Source organism: Triticum dicoccoides, chromosome 7B (genome assembly GCF_002162155.2).
Source record: "Triticum dicoccoides isolate Atlit2015 ecotype Zavitan chromosome 7B, WEW_v2.0, whole genome shotgun sequence".
Lineage (NCBI taxonomy): Eukaryota > Viridiplantae > Streptophyta > Magnoliopsida > Poales > Poaceae > Triticum > Triticum dicoccoides.
In genome coordinates, this window is record NC_041393.1 from 529,646,991 (window position 1) to 529,667,445 (window position 20,455).

Genomic DNA, 20,455 nt, shown 5'->3' on the forward strand with positions numbered 1-20,455 from the left:
CACCGGGCCGGAAATTAGCCCAACATTTAAATGGGTCGCTAAAAGGCCAAAAGATGTACATCCTGGAAATTGGCCCATCCATTGAATGGGCCGTTAACAGGACGAAATCTCATTGGGCCGATATTGAGCCCAAATATATAGAAGGCTGTTAACGGGCTCGAACTGACGATGGGCTGCAATGGTGTCAAATCTGTAATGGGCCGTTGACGGGCCGAATTGGCACATCTCATATTGGCAGTGGGCTTAAATGGACCTGACACTAGTAGGCCTTATATGGGCCGGCCTACTAATTTTTACTGGGCCGGCCTTTTTCACCGGAATATGCCACTGTTGGGACGTGCCACGTGTCGACCTATCATAGGCGCCTCCTGTCCAATGAGTGGATGACATCTATCCCAACAATGAGGCAACACGTGTTTCCTACGGCCAATAATGATTTTACACGTGGAAAATCCCCATTGGTCCGGGCTGTTAACGGGTTATTGGATCCAAAATCGAACCCGATAGCTTAACGGCGTTCCGTTACGGTGAATGCCACGTGTCGGTCACCCTTGACGAAAGCACTTCTGTGACGCATGATTTATCATCATGGAAGTGGACACTTCCGTGATGATAATTTTGGTAATGTGATGGAACACTTCTATGACAGCACATGTATGACTATCTTGATTCTGTCATAAAATCTTCATGGATGTACATGCATGACAAAAAACGCGACCTACTATGACAAACACATATCATCGCGGAAGTGTATTTTTTGTAGTGCATGCCAGGTGTATCGAGAGAACTCGCTGAGCACACTCTCAATATTGATCCAAAATTTAAGCCAGTCAAGCAGTTTCTTCGGTGGTTCAATGAAGAGAGGCGTGAAAGTGCAACTATCCCTGGGTGGTTTTGGTAATTCCTAACAACATATATCTCATTGAGCTAATGCTGTTTCAAGATAAATATTTCAGGAAAGCTCAATGAGTGGCATGGCATGGATGAGAAAAGTGGATCCCTCAAAATGCTAAGGACAAAAGGATTGGCTCAACCTCAAAGCACAAGACTCTACATTTTCTATTATAGTGATCCAAGATCACATTGAGTCTATAGGAAAAGCCAATACTACCAAGGAGGGATTAGGTGTTGCTTAATGAGGTTCTTGCTCAAAATGCCTAGTGATATGCTCTAAAGCCCTCAACTACTTTCTCACATCCACATATGACCCAAACCAAAAGTCAAACTCGGCCCCACCGATTCCTTCTATACGATGCCACTGAGTTCAGATGTCATAACCACTGCCACAAACCCTAATCAAATCGGTCTCGCCGATAGGGATCTCGGTCTCACCGAGATGGGATTGTAATCTCTCTGTTTCCCTTCATAACGTTTCGGTCCAAGCGAGATGAGCAATCGGTCCCACCGAGATTGCAATGCAAACTCTTTGTTTCCCTTTCGCAATGTTTCGGTCCAACCGAGATGAGCGAATCAGTCCCACCGAGTTTGCCTGACCAACTCTCTGGTTAGATTATTACCAAAATTGGTCCCACCGAGTTTGTGTAACCGGTCTCACCGAAATTACGTTATTCCCTAACCCTAACCATATCGGTCCCACCGAAAATCCTAACGGTCACATTATTTGCTAAATCGGTCCGACCGAGTTTCACGATTCGGTCCCACCGAGATTGGTAAGTTGTGTATAACGGTTACATTTTGTGTGGAGGCTATATATACCCCTCCACCCACTCTTCATTCGTGGAGAGAGCCATCAGAACATGCCTACACTTCCAACATACATTTTCTGAGAGAGAACCACCTACACTTGTGTTGAGGTCAAGATATTCCATTCCTACCATATGAATCTTGATCTCTAGCCTTCCCCAAGTTGCTTTCCACTCAAATCTTCTTTCCACCAAATCCAAATCCTATGAGAGAGAGTTGAGTGTTGGGGAGACTACCATTTGAAGCACAAGAGCAAGGAGTTCATCATCAACACACCATTTGTTACTTCTTGGAGAGTGGTGTCTCCTAGATTGGCTAGGTGTCACTTGGGAGCCTCCGACAAGATTGTGGAGTTGAACAAAGGAGTTTGTAAGGGTACGGAGATTGCCTACTTCGTGAAGATCTACCCTAGTGAGGCAAGTACTTCGTGGGCGATGGCCATGGTGGGATGGACAAGGTTGCTTCTTCGCGGACCCTTCGTGGGTGGAGCCCTCCGTGGACTTGCGCAGCCGTTACCCTTCGTGGGTTGAAGTCTGCATCAACGTGGATGTACGATAGCACCACCTATCGGAACCACGACAAAAACATCTATGTATCCAATTGCGTTTGCCTTCTCAAACTCCTCCCCTTTACCTTCATATGAAATTGTTTTACATTCCGCTGCTATACTCTTATAATTGCATGTGTAGATTGATTGCTTGACTTGTGCTAAGTTGCTAAAATCTGCCAAGAACTAAAATTGGGAAAAGGCAAGTTTTTATTTGGTCAAGTAGTCTAATCACCCCCCCTCTAGACATACTTTCGATCCTACAAGTGGTATCAAAGCTTTGGTCTCCATTTGCTTTGATTTCCATAGCTTTTGGTAGTCATAGCCTTGGTTCCACAACCTAGGAGAGTATGGCATATAGCGAGGGAAATTACCACCGTAGAGGTCCTTACTTTGATGGTACTAATTTTGCTAGTTGGAAGCATAAAATGAAAATGCATATTCTTGGACATAAGCCCGCTATTTGGGCTATTGTGTGTATTGTCTTGCAAGGTGAATTCTTTGATGGGAGAGAACTGAACCGTGAAGCTACCGCGGAAGAGTTGAAGATGTTGTAATACAATGCTCAAGCTTGTGATATCCTCTTCAACGGATTGTGCCCCGAAGAATTCAACAAAATCATCCGTCTTGAGAGTGCAAAGGAAATTTGGGATACTTTGATTGACATGCACGAAGGTACCGACTCCATCAAGGAATCCAAATTTGATGTGCTTCAAAGTCAACTTGACAAGTTCAAAATGAAGGATGGTGAAGGCGTCGCTGAAATGTACTCTAGGCTTGCTCTCATCACAAATGAGATTGCCGGCTTAGGAAGTGAAGAGATGACCGACAAATTCATCATCAAGAATATCCTAAGAGCCTTGGATGGAAAATATGATACCATGTGCACATTGATCCAAATGATGCCCAATTACAAAGATCTCAAGCTAACGGAAGTAATTGGAATAATTTTTGCTCATGAGATGTCACTCAAGGATAAGGAGGAGCTCCACAAGAAGTCAAGTGGTGCCTATAAAGCCTCATGTGAAGCTCCCCCATCATCAAGTGAGAAACAAACCTTCAATGAAGAATTGAGCCTAATGGTGAAGAACTTCAACAAGTTCTACAAGAGTAGGAGCAAGGAAAGAAGTTCCAAGTCAAGGTCCTACAATGACAAAAGATCTTCTAGTCATGAGCGTAATTGCTACAACTGTGGAAGACCCAGACACTATTCCAATGAGTGTACGGCTCCCTACAAAAGAAGAGAAGATTCTCCAAAAAGAAGAAGTAGAAGAGAAGAATCACCATCTAGAGAAAGAAGGAATAGAGATGATTGCTATGAACGAAGAACATCCCGGAGAAGCAAGGATTCGGAAAGGAAGGACAAGTCATCAAAGAGCTACACAAAACAAAGACATCAAACTCATGTTGGTGAATGAGTATCCAACTTCGACTCCGACAATCACTCCGAGAGAAGCTATCACTCCGACTCCGAATATACTCAAGATGAAGGTGTTGTCGGTCTAGCACTTGTGTCGACCAACTCATACGACATATTTGACTCACCAAATGAAGGATTTGGAAGAAGCTTCATGGCTAAAGGCCCAAAGGTATCACACCCCGAGTATGTTGATTTCAATAGTGATGAAGATGACTTGTTAAGTGATGATGATCTACTTGTTGACAACTCTAGCGATGAATACTATGATGAAATGTCAAATAATCATGCTAATCAAGATAAAACGAATGACAATGATAAGGAGAAGATTGAGCTCCTAACTAAAGAACTAAACACTCTTAAGTTAGCTCACGAAACTATCTTAGGAGATCATCGAGAACTTTTAACGACTCATGAGAAGTTACGCTTTGAAAAGCTCAACCTTGAGCAAGAACATGAGTTTTTAAAGGCAGTCAATGATGATCTTCGCAAGAAAAGTTCTTCTTACATTGCCAAGCATTTACTCTTATCTACTTACATGCCTCAAGTCAAGTCTAGTAACAAGAACAAGAAAGATTCTTCCTCTAGTAGTAACAATAATCATGCTAAATCCAATGTTGTTGCTTCTAGTAGTTCTCTTGATTCCACTAATGATTCTCTTAGCCAAGTTACACTTGAGCAAGAAAATAGCCTTTTGAAGGGAATTATAGAGAAAGGTGTTTACAAGAGCCTTGCCGGGAGTAAGAAATTCGAGGAAATTGTATGCAAGCAAGGAAGGCACCGGAAGAACCAATGTGTTGGTTTTGAATGAAAGTTCAATGCCAATGGAGTTGAGTGGGAAGAAGATCAAGACCCCAAGACGAAGTTTGTTCCTAAACAAGAGAAGTATGATCCTACTTTTTTCAAAGGGACACATGCTCAAGATGATCTTCCACCACAAGATCACAAGCAAAAAGGCAAGGACAAGCTTCAAGAGGAGATTGATGCATTTGAAGAAGCTCCTAAGGCCTTGGTCAAGTGGGTTCCCAAGACTACATCAAGTTCTACTTCATCAAGTATGACTACAACTCCAAGGATTCCCATCAAGATGATGTGGATCCCGAAGAAGAAGAACTAAAGAGTTCTTGAGGGTGACTCCGCCAACATACTTCATCTTATCATTTTGGCGAGGACAAGTGCAATAAACTTCCACATCTTGCACTAGTTCATGGAGTCACAAACCCTCTTGTTGGTAAGACAAGGGACAAGGTAACCTAATGCTTTCATAGACATCATCTTGTGTGTGTGCATCACTCTTTGTCTATGGATATCCTTGTTTGTTCCTTGTGGGGCTAACCCGTGTAGGTATTGAAAGTGCAACTCACTCCAATGGATTGCTCCAAATGATCAACATCAACATTGAGCATCCACATCTTCAACACCTACATGAAGTCATCATCGACAAAACCCAAGGTTAGTTCATCCCTCTTAGTGGGGATCTCACATCTAGGGGGAGCTTTACTCTAAGAATTGAGCTAAAGCAACTCTAATGGTGTGAACATAACAATGCTTTATGTAAAAGTGGTAACCCCACTTATGCTTAAACGATGAGTATGACCTATGATCAAATGTTCTCATTTGACTCCTATGTCAATATACTCATATATAGATGACCTAGTCATCGCCAATTGCTTGATAGATGCTAGAATTGTGTGTGCATGCTTTGTCACATATTTCATTTGCCATTTTATTGTGTGAGCATGTTAGTTGCATATTTTACTCATTCGAGGACATCCACTTGTAGTTTTGATTGTTTGATTTCTTTTCTTTTGACAAGTGGATGGACAAGAATGCCTAAGAACCTTCTCTATCTATCTATGCTTTTCTTGTCTCAAACTCTATTCATGCTATATCACAAAGTTTGATCAAGTCAGATTCGAACCACTCTGTGTGAGGAGCACTCGGAGTCCCCGATTCATCATAGACTTAAACTTCCAAAACCTCTTTGTGCGTTTCGGTCTCACCGAGTCATCCTTTTCGGTCATACCAAGGCCACTAAGTTGATCTAGGTCTTCAATCTTGGTGCAACCGATTTGAACTTTTCGATCACGCCGAGTTGCGGTAACTGCTTGCAGTTTTGCATCTCGGTGCCACCGAGTTGTTCCACTTGGTCACACTGACAGGGCCAGGCTATATATACTCACGGGTCAAATTTTGGAAAATCTTCCGAAATCCTTCGCCCGCACACAGCCTGCTCTGCCTCATCGGGTCTCCGGATCGTCCTCCTCGTCGCCAGCGACCTCCCGCCGCTGGTCTCCGCCGCCGTCAATGGGATTTTGCTCCGCCGTTGCCGCCATAGCAAGTCCAACGCCGCATTAGGGTATGGATTTGAAACTTTGTGCTATTCTTAACTCCGATTCCTAGCACATTGCATTGCCATGAATCTTGCCACGTTTAAAATCTTCCTATCTAGCAAAACTACTCCATAGATTAGTCTTGGATTGAAAATTTAGGGTTAGGTTTCCGCCGAATTCATCTCGGACCAACCGAGTTGTAGAAATCGGTCTCACCGATATGGGTCAGGCCATTGCACATGTGATTCTCGGTCTGACCGTGAATTGCAAATCGGTGTGACCGAGATCGATTCTTTGTGAAACCCTAGCAGTCTCGGTGCCACCGAACTGTGACTCAGTCTTACTGAGTTCACTAGTTTAGGTTCCAAAAGCTGCTTCGGTATCACCGAGTTTACAAATCGGTAGCTCCGAAATGCTTTCTGTGGAAAACTAAAATTAAGCTTTTGACTCGATTTTTTTTGCAAAAACCTCTGTGCTTTGTGATGCTCATCTACTCTACCTCATCTACATCTATTCATAGGGTCTATTGTGAGAGTTTGCATCATGTCAGACCAGAGTGACAGTCAGAACAAGTCTGAGGAACAAGTTCAGATGAGTGAGGGCACTAGTCCCTCCTGTACCTTAGATGAGGGTAGTAGGAGCACACCCAACAATTTGCCAAAGGTAGCAACCAGGGAAAGGAAGAAGAAAACCTTAGATTCTGAAGACGAGGACTATGTGGCTGTTGATGATGAGGCCACTTCTAAGAAGAAGGTGCTGAAAAAGGAGTATGGCACAACTGCTGCCACAAAGCCAGGAATGAAGACCAAGGATCTTGAAAGAAGAGTTCCAATATCTAAGGCCAGAGCCTCTACTCAAGTAACTTTGGGATCTGAACCCAAAGAACCAGTTCTGGCTGAGAAGAAAAGGAAAGAAAGGGTCAAGAAGACCATGGCCAGAGTAGTTGGGAAGCCCTCAATGATGGAAGAAGAGGAAGAGGATGCTACACTAGCTCCTAAAGCTCAAAATCTCATGGGAGATGCTATCAAGTCAGGGGCTGCTCCATCTAAGCCCAAAGCTGCTCCCAAGGCTGCTGCACCAGCACCCAAGTCTAAACCCAAGAGGAACACCAGAAACATACTGCATCTGAGAAGAACAAGGCCCCAGTGCCTGAAGCTGCTAAAGAAGATGAAGATTCTCTTGTGTTGAGAAAGTTGAAGCCCAAGATTCCTGATCACAATGATGCTCATCCAGTTGCTGAAGACATGCATATCAGAAAGGATGCTGGACTGAGATTGTGGAGACAATCAGATCCTTATGCTGTGAGGAGAAGGACATCAGTTGACTATAGATTTCACACAAAGGAGCAATAGGACTTTTATGAAACTATTTTGCTTGACAAGAAGCCCATTGTATGTGACATGAGATGGATCGACTGGGAATACATCAAGGAAAATGAAGAGCACTTCCTAGGAGTATATGACAGCTTCAAGGCTTGTGGAGTTGATGACTTTGTTGCCCAGAAGCTCACCAAGTGGAATGATGAGCTCATCATGCAGTTTTACTCCACAACTCACTTCTACCCATATGGGAAAATTGTCTGGATGTGTGAAGGTACTAGGTACTAATCCACAGTTGAAGAATGGGCTGACTTGATCAATGCTCCAAAAGAGAATGAGGATGACTTGGATGTCTATGCCAAGAAGAAGAAAAGACCACAACACTATGGCTCACATGTACAGAGAGATCCCAGATATAGCTTTGGAAACTCACAAGCTTGGATCTATACACTACTTGTTGTCTGGTCTGCCCACAATCAACTGGATTCTAAGGCACACATTACTGCCAAAATCAGGTGATCACAAGATGATTAGAGGTCATGCTATTAACTTACTCCACTTGTTTGATATTCCTCAAAAGTTCAAAGTCATGAGCCTGATTGTGGAAACAATCAAAAGGACTGCTGTTGATCAGAAGAGGAGTTGTGGGTATGCTCCACACATTCAGGAGCTCATCAACTCAAAGATGGGCACAGCCACATATCTTTTGGATAAGGAGCATCTAGCCCTGTACCCTGAATTTGAAGATAACACTGTTGAGATGAATGAGGAGGAACCATCATATGTGCAAGCTCATGAAAAGAGGGAGAACGCAAGGGATGAGAAAGCTGCTAAGATGCCAACTGCAGAAGAGGCATCTCAAGTGTTCCTGAAGAGCAAGCAAGATCAGCTTGGCTACTTGATTGCCTCCACCTTTAGGATTGAGAAGGGCTTGTCCACCCTGACTCAAAACCAGGAGAGCTTGGAGAGAATCATAGGGCAAAAATTATATGCACTTGATGTGAAGGTCACTGAGATCCAAATTGCAGTTGAGCAACTTCAGGAGGATGTAGAGGAGAAGAAGGGCAAGTCTACTACAGATGCATTTGCTAGAGTGCCCAGAGGAGAGAGATCTGCTGCAGTGCCTGTTCCAGACACCAGAGCTACATCATCTGCACCAGCTATAGCTTAAGTGCCACCAGCTCCAGCAGCTACTCCACCAGCTCTAGCTACATCAACTAATGCTTTCATCCTTGGAGTCATCTCTACACCACCTCATGAAGACCAAGCCTGGGAGTCGTTTAGCACTATGCATTTTTTGTGAACTTTTTGGTAACTTGTTGCCAAAGGGGGAGAAAAATGTATAGATCATAGGCTTCGAAAGAGAGTGTTGCTTTTGATCTCTCTTGTTTTTGGTGGTTGAACTTTGTTATTTGTTTGTCTGCTTGATACATTATGCCTTTTCTGAGATACTTGGATGATCATGTGTTTGATCATATGCTATGCTACATTATTGCTTGATTGGATGATATTATCTCTTATATCCTCATATTATCATTCACTTTGCTTGGTGATGAGCGCATGTGTTTAATTATTATCATTTTGAGCGCTCCACCAAGATGTATGTGACATGGAAGAGTGACCCATGATCCTAACTCATTGTGCATTTGTAGTCCAAAGCAAATTTCAAATAATGCACAAATTTAGGGGGAGCTCTTGCTTTTCACATACTTCTCAAAGCGACAATATTTTTCAATCTTATTATCATTTGTCGAAGCTTTGATCTATATGTTGTCATCAATTACCAAAAAGGGGGAGATCGAAAGTGCAACTATCCCTGGGTGGTTTTGGTAATTCCTAACAACATATAGCTCATTGAGCTAATGCTATTTCAAGATAAATATTTCAGGAAAGCTCAATGATTAGCATGGCATGGATGAGAAAAGTGGATCCCTCAAAATACTAAGGACAAAAGGATTGGCTCAAGCTCAAAGCACAAGACTCTACATTTTGTATTTTAGTGATCCAATATCACATTGAGTCTATAGGAAAATCCAATACTATCATGGAGGGATGAGGTGTTGCTTAATGAGGTTCTTGCTCAAAATGCCTAGTGATATGCTCCAAAGCCCTCAACTACTTTCTCACATCCACATATGACCCAAACCAAAAGTCAAACTCGGCCCCACCAATTCATTCTATCTGGCGCCACCGAGTTCAGATGTCATAGCCACTGCCACAAACCCTAATCAAATCGGTATCACCGATAGGGATCTCGGTCCCACCGAGATGGGATTGTAATCTCTCTATTTTCCTTCATAACGTTTTGGTACAACCAAGATGAGCGATCGGTCCCACCGAGATTGCAATGCAAACTCTCTTGTTTCCCTTTCGTAGTGTTTTGGTCCAACCGAGATGAGCAAATCGGTCCCACCGAGTTTGCCTGACCAACTCTCTGGTTAGCTTATTACCAAAATCTGTCCCACCGAGTTTGTGTAATCGGTCTCACTGAGATTACATTATGCCCTAACCCTAACCATATCGGTCCCACCGAGTTGACATGTCGGTCCAACCGAAAATCCTAACGGTCACATTATTTGCTAAATCGGTCCGATCGAGTTTCACGATTTGGTCCCACCGAGATTGGTAAGTTGTGTGTAACGGTTAGATTTTGTGTGGAGGCTATATATACCCCTCCACCCACTCTTCATTCGTGGAGAGAGCCATCAGAACATGCCTACACTTCCAACATACATTTTCTGAGAGAGAACCACCTACACTTGTGTTGAGGTCAAGATATTCCATTCCTACCATATGAATCTTGATCTCTAGCCTTCCCCAAGTTGCTTTCCACTCAAATATTCTTTCCACCAAATCCAAATCCTGTGAGAGAGAGTTGAGTGTTGGGGAGACTATCATTTGAAGCACAAGAGCAAGGAGTTCATCATTAACACACCATTTGTTACTTGTTGGAGAGTGGTGTCTCCTAGATTGGCTAGGTGTCACTTGGGAGCCTCCGACAAGATTGTGGAGTTGAACCAAGGAGTTTGTAAGGGCAAGGAGATCGCCTACTTCGTGAAGATCTACCCTAGTGAGGCAAGTTCTTCCTGGGCGACGGCCATGGTGGGATAGACAAGGTTGCTTCTTCGTGGACCCTTCGTGGGTGGAGCCCTCCGTGGACTCGCGCAGCCGTTACCCTTCGTGGGTTGAAGTCTCCATCAATGTGGATGTACGATAGCACCACCTATCGGAACCACGACAAAAACATCTGTGTCTCAATTGCGTTTGCCTTCTCAAACTCCTCCCATTTATCTTCATATGCAATTGTTTTACATTCCTCTGCTATACTCTTAGAATTGCATGTGTAGGTTGATTGCTTGATTTGTGCTAAGTTGCTAAAGTCTGCCAAGAACTAAAATTGGGAAAAGGCAAGTTTTTATTTGGTCAAGTAGTCTAATCACCCCCCTCTAGACATACTTTCGATCCTACAAGGCGTAAGGCCATTGGTGAGGAAGTGGCCCGGCTCTTGGCGGCAGGGTTCATTATTGAAGTTTTTCATCCAGAGTGGTTGGCTAACCCGGTGCTGGTTCTTAAGAAGAACGACACTTGGCGTATGTGTGTGGATTACACGTATTTAAACAAGGCTTGTCTGGCTGATCCCTTCGCTCTCCCTCGTATTGATCAAATCATTGATGCTACAGCGGGTTGTGAGCATTTGAGCTTTTTGGATGTTTATTCTGGTTATCATCAGATCAAGATGGCAGTTAAGGACCAGGAGAAGACGGCTTTTATTACTTCATTTGGAGCCTTCTGCTATGTGTCTATGCCTTTTAGGCTTAAGAGTGCCCAGGCCACTTATCAGCGATGTGTGCAGAACTGTCTTCACAATCAGATCGGGCGTAATGTTCATGCTTATGTGGATGACATTGTGGTGAAGTCCAGAGAGAAGGAGACTTTGATAGATGATTTGAAGGAAACCTTTGATAATCTCCGAGTCTACAAGATGATGCTTAACCCGACCAAGTGTTTTTTTGGTGTGCCTGCAGGCAAGCTTTTGGGTTTTCTGGTTTCTAACAGAGGCATTGAGGCTAACCCGGAGAAGATCAAGGCAATCACTTCTTTGGCTAAACCGGCGTGTATCAATGATGTTCAGCGTTTGGCGGGTCGTATTGCCACTTTAAGCCAGTTCATAAGCCGGTTAGGTGAGAAGGCCATACCGCTGTATCATATGATGAAGAAGACAGACGACTTCGTCTGGAGTGATGCTGCTAACACTGCCTTTGAAGATTTGAAGAGACAGCTAGCTGAGCCTCCAGTCCTTGCTACTCCCATTGATAAGGAGCCGTTATTGTTATATGTTGCTGCTAACACACGTGCCGTCAGTGTAGCCATTGTGGTGGAGCGCAAGGAGGCTGGCAAGGAGCATCCGGTTCAACGGCCGATTTATTACATCAGTGAGGTGCTTATTGAATCCAAGCAAAGGTATCCACATTGGCAGAAGCTCGTTTATGGGGTGTTTATGGCAAGCCGGAAACCTAAGCAATATTTTCTGAGTCATCCCATCACTGTGGTCAGTTCTGCTCCTTTAGGAGATATCATCCAAAACAGAGAGGCCGCAGGACGAGTCGCCAAGTGGGCCATTGAACTTGGGCCTCATGGTTTAAAGTCTGTGCCACGCACTGCTGTCAAGTCTCAAGCACTAGTGGACTTCATCAACGATTGGACAGAACTGCAGTTGCCTAAAGAGAAGCTAGACACCACATATTGGACTGTTCACTTTAATGGGTCCAGGCAATTGGAGGGCTCGGGGGTTGGAGTTGTTTTAGGTTCCCCTCGAGGTGACAAATTTTGTTATGTGCTACAGTTGATGTTTCCCTGTACTAACAATGTAGCTGAGTATGAGGCCTTGCTCCATGGTCTTCGGGTGGCTAAGGAGATGAGTTTAAGACGGGTAAGGTGCTTTGGCAACTCAGATTTGGTGGCTCAACAAGTCTCAGGCAAGTGGGATTCCAAGGATCCTCTCATGGTGGCTTATCGTCATGAAGTTGATGCCATTGCTGGTGGACATTTCAAGGGTTACCAGGAGCACATTGACCGCAGAAAGAACGAGGCGGCTGATGCTTTAAGCTCACTGGGGTCTCAGCATAAGCCGGTGCCGCCTAACACTTTCTTGGATATTCTGCATAACCCTTCTGTCAAGTTACCTATAGAGGAAGACTTGGCTGTTCCTGACCCAGAAGCACAATTGGTGGTGGCTCTTCACGTCATCCCAGATTGGACAGTACAATACTTGGCTTACATGACCCAGGGCGAGTTGCCTGAGGATGAAACCTTGGCCAGGCAAATAACTCGGCGGTCTAAGTCAATGACAATTGCCAATGGCGAGTTGCATCATCGTAGTGTCACTAGGGTGTTTCAGCGTTGTGTTTCTCTTGAGCAAGGTCAACAAATTCTTCATGAGATTCATGAAGGAGATTGTGGCCATCATGCCGGGTCAAAGTCCCTTGTGGCCAAGGCTTTCCGTCATGGATTTTATTGGCTGACGGCTCACGCTGATGCGGAGGATCTGGTCAGTAAATATGACGGTTGTCAGAAGTTCTCAAAACATGCTCACGTGCCAGCTCAAGAGTTGAGGATGATTCCAATTACTTGGCCGTTTGCAGTCTGGGGGCTTGACATGGTTGGGCCTTTCAAAAGGTCAAAAGATAAAAAGACCCACCTCTTGGTGGAGGTTGACAAGTTCACAAAGTGGGTTGAGGCAGAGCCAGTTAGTAAGTGTCACGCAGCCATGGCGGTTCAATTCATGGAGAAGGTGATATTTTGCTTCGGCTTTCCACACAGCATTATAACTGACAATGGTACTAATCTGTCTAAAGGCGCCATGGAAGAGTTTTGTCAACATAAGCATATTTGGCTTGATGGTTCATCAGTAGCTCACCCCCAATTCAATGGTCAAGCTAAAAGAGCCAATCAAGAAATCTTGAAAGGCATCAAGCCCCGACTTTTGGTTCCTTTGCAACGGATGCCGGGTTGTTGGGTTGAGGAGTTACCTTCTGTGATATGGAGCATCAATACTACCCCCAACAGGTCTGTGGGTTACACGCCTTTCTTCATGGTCTATGGAGCAGAGGCGGTTTTACCTAGTGACATCCGGCATGACTCGCCTCGTGTGGCGGCTTACGTTGAAGCTGATAATGAACAAGCTCGTCAGGATGCACTTGACCTGTTAGATGAAAAGCGTGACCTGGCAGCAGCCCGCTCGGCGATTTACCAATAGGACCTGCACCGTTATCACAACCGCCGGGTTAGGTCCAGAACCTTTCAGGAAGGTGACTTGGTGCTCCGGCTCATCCAGGATCAAACTGATGCACACAAGTTATCCCCACCTTGGGAAGGGCCCTTTGTGGTCAGCAAGAACTTGAAGAATGGGCCATACTACCTTATCGATGTTCGAGAGCACAAAGACTCAGTAAGTCAGAGGAAGAGACCCGCCGACCGTGGAATATCGCTCATCCTCGGCCTTACTACACTTGAGCCATCGACTCTCATGATGTACATATTTTGACGATGTATATATTATGATAAGTAATAAAGCAGGACCTCTGTCCTTTTCATCCTCAAAGATCATATGTCTTCATCATTGTCATTTCAAATGACCAATTGGGGGCTGATCGTATTCGAATCTAGCTTAACCCTCTTGGTCCGGCTCATGATCATATTCGAATCTAGCCGTTAAACCTCATGATCATTAGGGGGCTTGCTGTTCAAACATAGGTCGTATTCGAACCAAAGAGAACATAGCTGTCGGTACCCTCTTGATCGGCACAATGCCAAGCTCACTAGGGGGCTTCTTGATCATATTCGAATCATAGATTAACCCCTTTTGGGTACGACTTTGATCGTATTTGAATCAGAGTCGTTAAAAAACTCTCAAGGTCATTAGAGGGCTTCTTGTTCAAACATAGGTCGTATTCGAACCGAAGAGAACATAGCTGTCGGTACCCTCTTGATCGGTGCAACGCCATAGCTGCATGATCGTATTTGAATCCTAGCTTAACCCCTTTGGAATGGTTTACTAATCGTATTCGAATCAGAAGCCTCAATTTTTTTTCTTTTTATCTAGTGTAAGTTTTTTTAAAACATTTTTTTGGATTTTGTCTTGAGACTTTCTTGTTCAGATCTAAGTTTAAGTGTGTTAAATTTAACCCGGCTTGGCTTTGGACGATAAGTCGCCAGCATATGATAATCATCATACATTTGGAAGTATTGGCTTCTAAGGATTGGGTTATCACCCTTACTGTTCAGGTTACATAAACCGACAGTGCAAACTCAAAATCACAGGTATGATATTATAGTTGTGTCTCCAAGCTATAATTCATAATAGGTTTATTTGTGACTCCTTTTTTCCATATTAATGGTTATATATAAAGATACTATGACCGGCCCTGCAATAAGCCGCCAAGGGTTCTTGTGATCTCTCTGTGTGCAGGACAGTTCAAAGGCTTTCTTCGGCATAAGGAAACAGCTAATAAGTATAATATGGGTGAATATAAGATGGCGGCTTAACAGTGTTGAGCACCCAAACATGCACGATGGCATGACAAAACAAAGTTATTTCTACCCTATTACATGACTCCCCGAGTCCAAATGATTAAAATTGTTTTTTCAGCAGCCCACAGATATGAGCCGCCCGGCGGATCAATTCTCTTGTTGACCTGAAGCTTCTGGGTTAGCCCTCTCCGCTTCTTCGCCCTGTTCCCTGTCCTGGAAGGTTGATGATGATCAGTCAATGCCATTCAAAGCTTCAAATTCAGCTTCATCATCAATTAGTCCTGCCGGGTCAACTTCAGGGGCGAAGGTATGCTTACGGAATGGTGGAATCAGGCTGGTCACTTTATAATGTGGTGTTGGAATCCTCCGGTTCTCCGCGTCATAACCTGTCTGGTACTTGGTGAGATCCGCTTCATCAGCTATTGATACGTCCATTTTGCATCATGCTTTTATATCAATATTTATTGCATTATGGGTTGTCATTACACTTTATATCTCAATACTTATGGCTATTCTCTCTTATTTTACAAGGTTTACCATGAAGAGGGGGAATGCTGGCAGCTGGAATTTTGGCTGGAAAAGGAGCAAACATTGGAAACCTATTCTGCACAACTCCAAAAGTCCTGAAACAACACGAAACAACTTTTTGGATTTATTAAGAATTTATGAGCAAAAGAAATAGGCCAGGGGGCCCACACCCTGTCCAGGAGACAGGGGGGGCCCCCCTATAGGGCGCGACCCCCTATCTCCTGGGCCCCCTGGTGAGCCTCCGACATCCATCTTCTGCTATATCATCACTTTTACCCTGGAAAAAAACGTGGGCAAGCTTACGGGACAAAACTCCGCTGCCACGAGGCCGAACCTTGGCGGAATCAATCTAGGGCTCTAGCGGAGCTGTTCTGCCGGGGACACTTCCCTCCGGGAGGGGGAAATCATCACCAACATCATCACCAACGATCCTCCCATCGGAAGGGGGTCAATCTCCATCAACATCTTCACCAGCACCATCTCCTCTCAAAACCCTAGTTCATCTCTTGTATCCAATCTTGTATCAAAACCACAAATTGGTACCTGTGGGTTGCTAGTAGTGTTGATTACTCCTTGTAGTTGATGCTAATTGGTTTACTTGGTGGAAGATCATGTGTTCAGATCCTTTATGCATATTATTACTCCTATGATTATGAACATGAATATGCTTTGTGAGTAGTTACGTTTGTTCCTGAGGACATGGGTGAAGTCTTGCTATTAGTAGTCATGTGAATTTGGTATTCGTTCGATATTTTAATGAGATGTATGTTGTCTTTCCTCTAGTGGTGTTATGTGAACATCGACTACATGACACTTCACCATTATTTGAGCCTAGAGGAAGGCATAGGGAAGTAATAAGTAGGTGATGGGTTGCTAGAGTGACAGAAGCTTAAACCCTAGTTTATGTGTTGCTTCGTTAGGGGTTGATATGGACCCATATGTTTAATGTTGTGGTTAGGTTTACCTTAATACTCCTTTTTGTAGTTGTGGATGCTTGCAATAGGAGTTAATCATAAGTGGTATGCTTGTCCAAGTTAGGGCAGTACCCAAGTGCCGGTCCACCCACATATCAAATTATCAAAGTACCGAACGCAAATCTTACGAACGTGATGAAAACTAGCCTGACGATAATTCCCAATGTGTCCTCGGGAGCTCCTTCTTCATTATTAGAATTTGTCCAGGCTTATCCTTTGCTACATAAAGGATTGGGCCACCTTGCTGCACTTTATTTACTTTATTTAGTTTTTTGCTCGCTACTATTTATCTTATCACAAAACTATCTATCACCTATTATTTCAGTGCTTGCAGAGAAAACCTTACTGAAAACCGCTTATCATTTCCTTCTGCTCCTCGTTGGGTTCGACACTCTTACTTATCGAAAGGACTACGATAGATCCCCTACACTTGTGGGTCATCAAGACTCTTTTCTGGCGCCGTTGCCGGGGAGTGTAGTGCTTTTGGTGAGTGGAACTTGGTAAGGAAACATTTATATAGTCTGCTGAAATTTTCTGTTACTTGTCACTATGGAAACTAATCCTTTGAGGGGATTGTTTGGGGTATCGTCACCCCAACCATAAGAGCAAAGATATGCTCCTCAACCTACTGAACTTTATGAAAATATTCACTTTGAGATTCCTTCGGGTATGATATAAAAACTGCTAACTAATCCTTTTGTAGGAGACGGAACATTGCATCCCGACTTACACCTTATCTTTGTGGATGAAGTTTGTGGATTATCTAAGCTTGCAGGTATCCCCGATGATGTTGTCAAAAGGAAGGTCTTCCCTTTATCTTTGAAGGGAGATGCAATGACATGGTATAGTCTATGTGATGATACGAGATTTTGGAATTATAAGCGACTGAAGTTGGAGTTTCACCAGAAGTTATATCCTATGCATCTTGTTCATCGTGATTGTAATTACATATATAATTTCTGGCCTCACGAAGGAGAAAGCATCGCTCAAGCTTGGGAGAGGCTTAATTCAATGTTATATTCATGCCCCAATCATGAGCTCTCTCGAGAAATGATTATTCAGAATTTTTATGCTCGGCTTTCTCTTGATAATCGCAACCTGCTCGATACTTCCTGTGTTGGTTCCTATATGCTGAAGACTATTGATTTCAAATGGGACTTATTGGAAAGAATTAAATGCAACTCTAAAGATTGGGGTTCCGATGATGGTAAGGAGTCAGGTATGACACCTAAGTTCGATTGTGTTAAATCTTTTATGGATACCGATGCTTTCCGTGGATTTAGCTCTAAGTATGGACTTGACTCTGAGATAGTAGCTACTTTTTGTGAAACTTTTGCTACTCACATTGATCTCCCTAAAGAGAAGTGGTTTAAATATAATCCTCGTGTTGAAGTGAAAGTAGTTGCACCTATTACAGTCGAAGAAAAGACTATTACATATAGTGATCCTATTATTCCTACTGCTTATGTCGAAAAACCTCCTTTTCCTGTTAGGATAAAAGATCATGTTAAAGCTTCGACTGTTGTTCGTAAGAGTAATACTAGGACCTATACACCTCCTGAGAAAATTAATGTTGAACCTGGTATTGCTATGATTAAAGATCTCTTGGATGAGGACTTAGATGGGCATGTTATCTCTTTCTTGGGTGAAACTGCTAATATTGCTAGACCCTATACTAAGACACATAGACCTGTTGTAGGCACGCCTATTATTTCTGTTAAAATAGGAGATCATTGTTATCATTGCTTATGTGATATGGGTTCTAGTGCTAATGCGATACCTTATGATGTTTATAAAGAAATTATGCACAATATTGCACCTGTTGAATTAGAAGACATTGATGTTACTATTAAGCTTGCTAATAGGGACACCATTAAACCTATTGGGATTGTTAGCGATGTTGAAGTCTTGTGTGGGAAGATTAAATACCCTGCTGATTTTCTTGTTCTTGGTTCCCCACAAGATGATTTTTGTCCCATTATTTTTGGTAGACCCTTCTTGAATACTGCTAGTGCTAAGATTAATTGTGAAAAGAATATTGTCACTGTTGGCATAGATGGTATGTCTCATGAGTTTAATTTCGCTAAGTTTAGCAGACAACCTCATGAAAGGGAACCACCTAGTAAGGATGAAATTATTGGTCTTGCTTCCATTGTTGTTCCTCCAACTGATCCGTTAGAACAATATTTGTTAGACCATGAAAACGATATGTTTATGAAGGAAAGGGAAGAAATAGATGAAGTGTTCCTTAAACAAGAACCTATGCTAAAACATAACCTTCCCATTGAAATTCTTGGGGATCCCCCTCCACCCAAGGGTGATCCCGTGTTTGAACTCAAACCCTTACCTGATAATCTCAAGTATGCTTATCTTGATGAAAAATAAATATATCCTGTTATTATTAGTGCCAACCTTTTAGAGAAAGAAGAAGAAAGATTATTGAAAACTCTGAAGAAGCACCGAGCTGCTATTGGATATACTCTGGACGATCTTAAGGGCATTAGTCCCACATTATGTCAACACAAAATTTCAGTGGAGAAAGATGCCAAACCAGTTAGAGATCCTCAAAGAAGATTAAACCCCAAAATGAAGGAAGTGGTAAGAAAGGAGATTCTAAAACTCCTTGAGGAAGGTATTATTTATCCTGTTGCTGATAGTGACTGGGTAAGCCCTGTCCATTGTGTCCCTAAAAAGGGAGGTATTACCGTGGTTCCTAATGATAAAGATGAATTGATCCCGCAAAGAATTATTACAGGCTATAGGATGGTAATTGATTTCCGTAAGCTAAATAAAGCTACTAAGAAAGATCATTACCATTTACCTTTTATTGATCAAATGCTAGAAAGGCTATCCAAACACACACATTTTTGCTTTCTAGATGGTTATTCTGGCTTCTCTCAAATACCTGTGTCCGCGAAGGATCAATCTAAAACTACTTTTACTTGCCCTTTTGGTACTTTTGCTTATAGACGTATGCCTTTTGGTTTATGTAATGCACCTGCTACCTTTCAAAGATGCATGATGGCTATATTTTATGGTTTTTGTGAAAAGATTTGTGAGGTATTCATGGATGACTTCTCCGTCTATGGATCCTCTTTTGATGATTGTTTGAGCAACCTTGATCGAGTTTTGCAGAGATGCGAAGACACTAGTCTCGTCCTGAATTGGGAAAATGTCACTTTATGGTTAATGAAGGCATTGTCTTGGGGCACAAGATCTCCGAGAGAGGTATTGAAGTTGATAAAGCCAAAGTTGATGCTATTGAAAAGATGCCATGTCCCAAGGACATAAAAGGTATAAGAACTTTCCTTGGTCATGCCGGCTTTTATAGGAGGTTCATTAAGGACTTTTATAAAACCTCGAGGCCTCTGACTAATTTATTGCAAAAAGATATTCCTTTTGTCTTTGATATGATTTTGTAGAAGCATTTGAAACACTTAAGAAAGCTTTGATCACTGCACTTATTGTTCAGCCATCTGATTGGAATTTACCTTTTGAAATTATGTGCGATGCTAGTGATTATGCTGTAGGTGATGTTTTAGGGCAAAGAGTCAATAAGAAATTGAATGTTATCCAGTATGCTAGTAAGACTCTTGATACTGCCCAGAGAAATTATGCTACTACTGAAAAAGAGTTCTTAGCAGTTGTGTTTGCATGTGATAAGTTTAGACCTTATATTGTTGATTCCAAAGTTACTATTCACACTGATCATGCTGCTATTAAATATCTTATGGAAAACAAAGATGCTAAGCCTAGACTCATTAGATGGGTTCTCTTGCTCCAAGAATTTGACTTGCATATTATTGATAGAAAGGGAGCTGAGAACCCCGTTGCAGACAACTTGTCTAGGTTAGAGAATGTTCTTGATGACCAACTGCCTATTAATGATAGTTTTCCTAATGAACAATTAGTGGTTGTCAATGCTTCTCGTACTGCTCCTTGGTATGCTAATTATGCTAATTACATTGTTGCTAAATATATACCGCCTAGTTTCACATACCAGCAAAAGAAAAAATTCTTTTATGATTTAAGACATTACTTCTGGGATGATCCACACCTTTATAAAGAAGGAGTAGATGGTATTATTAGACGTTGTGTGCCTG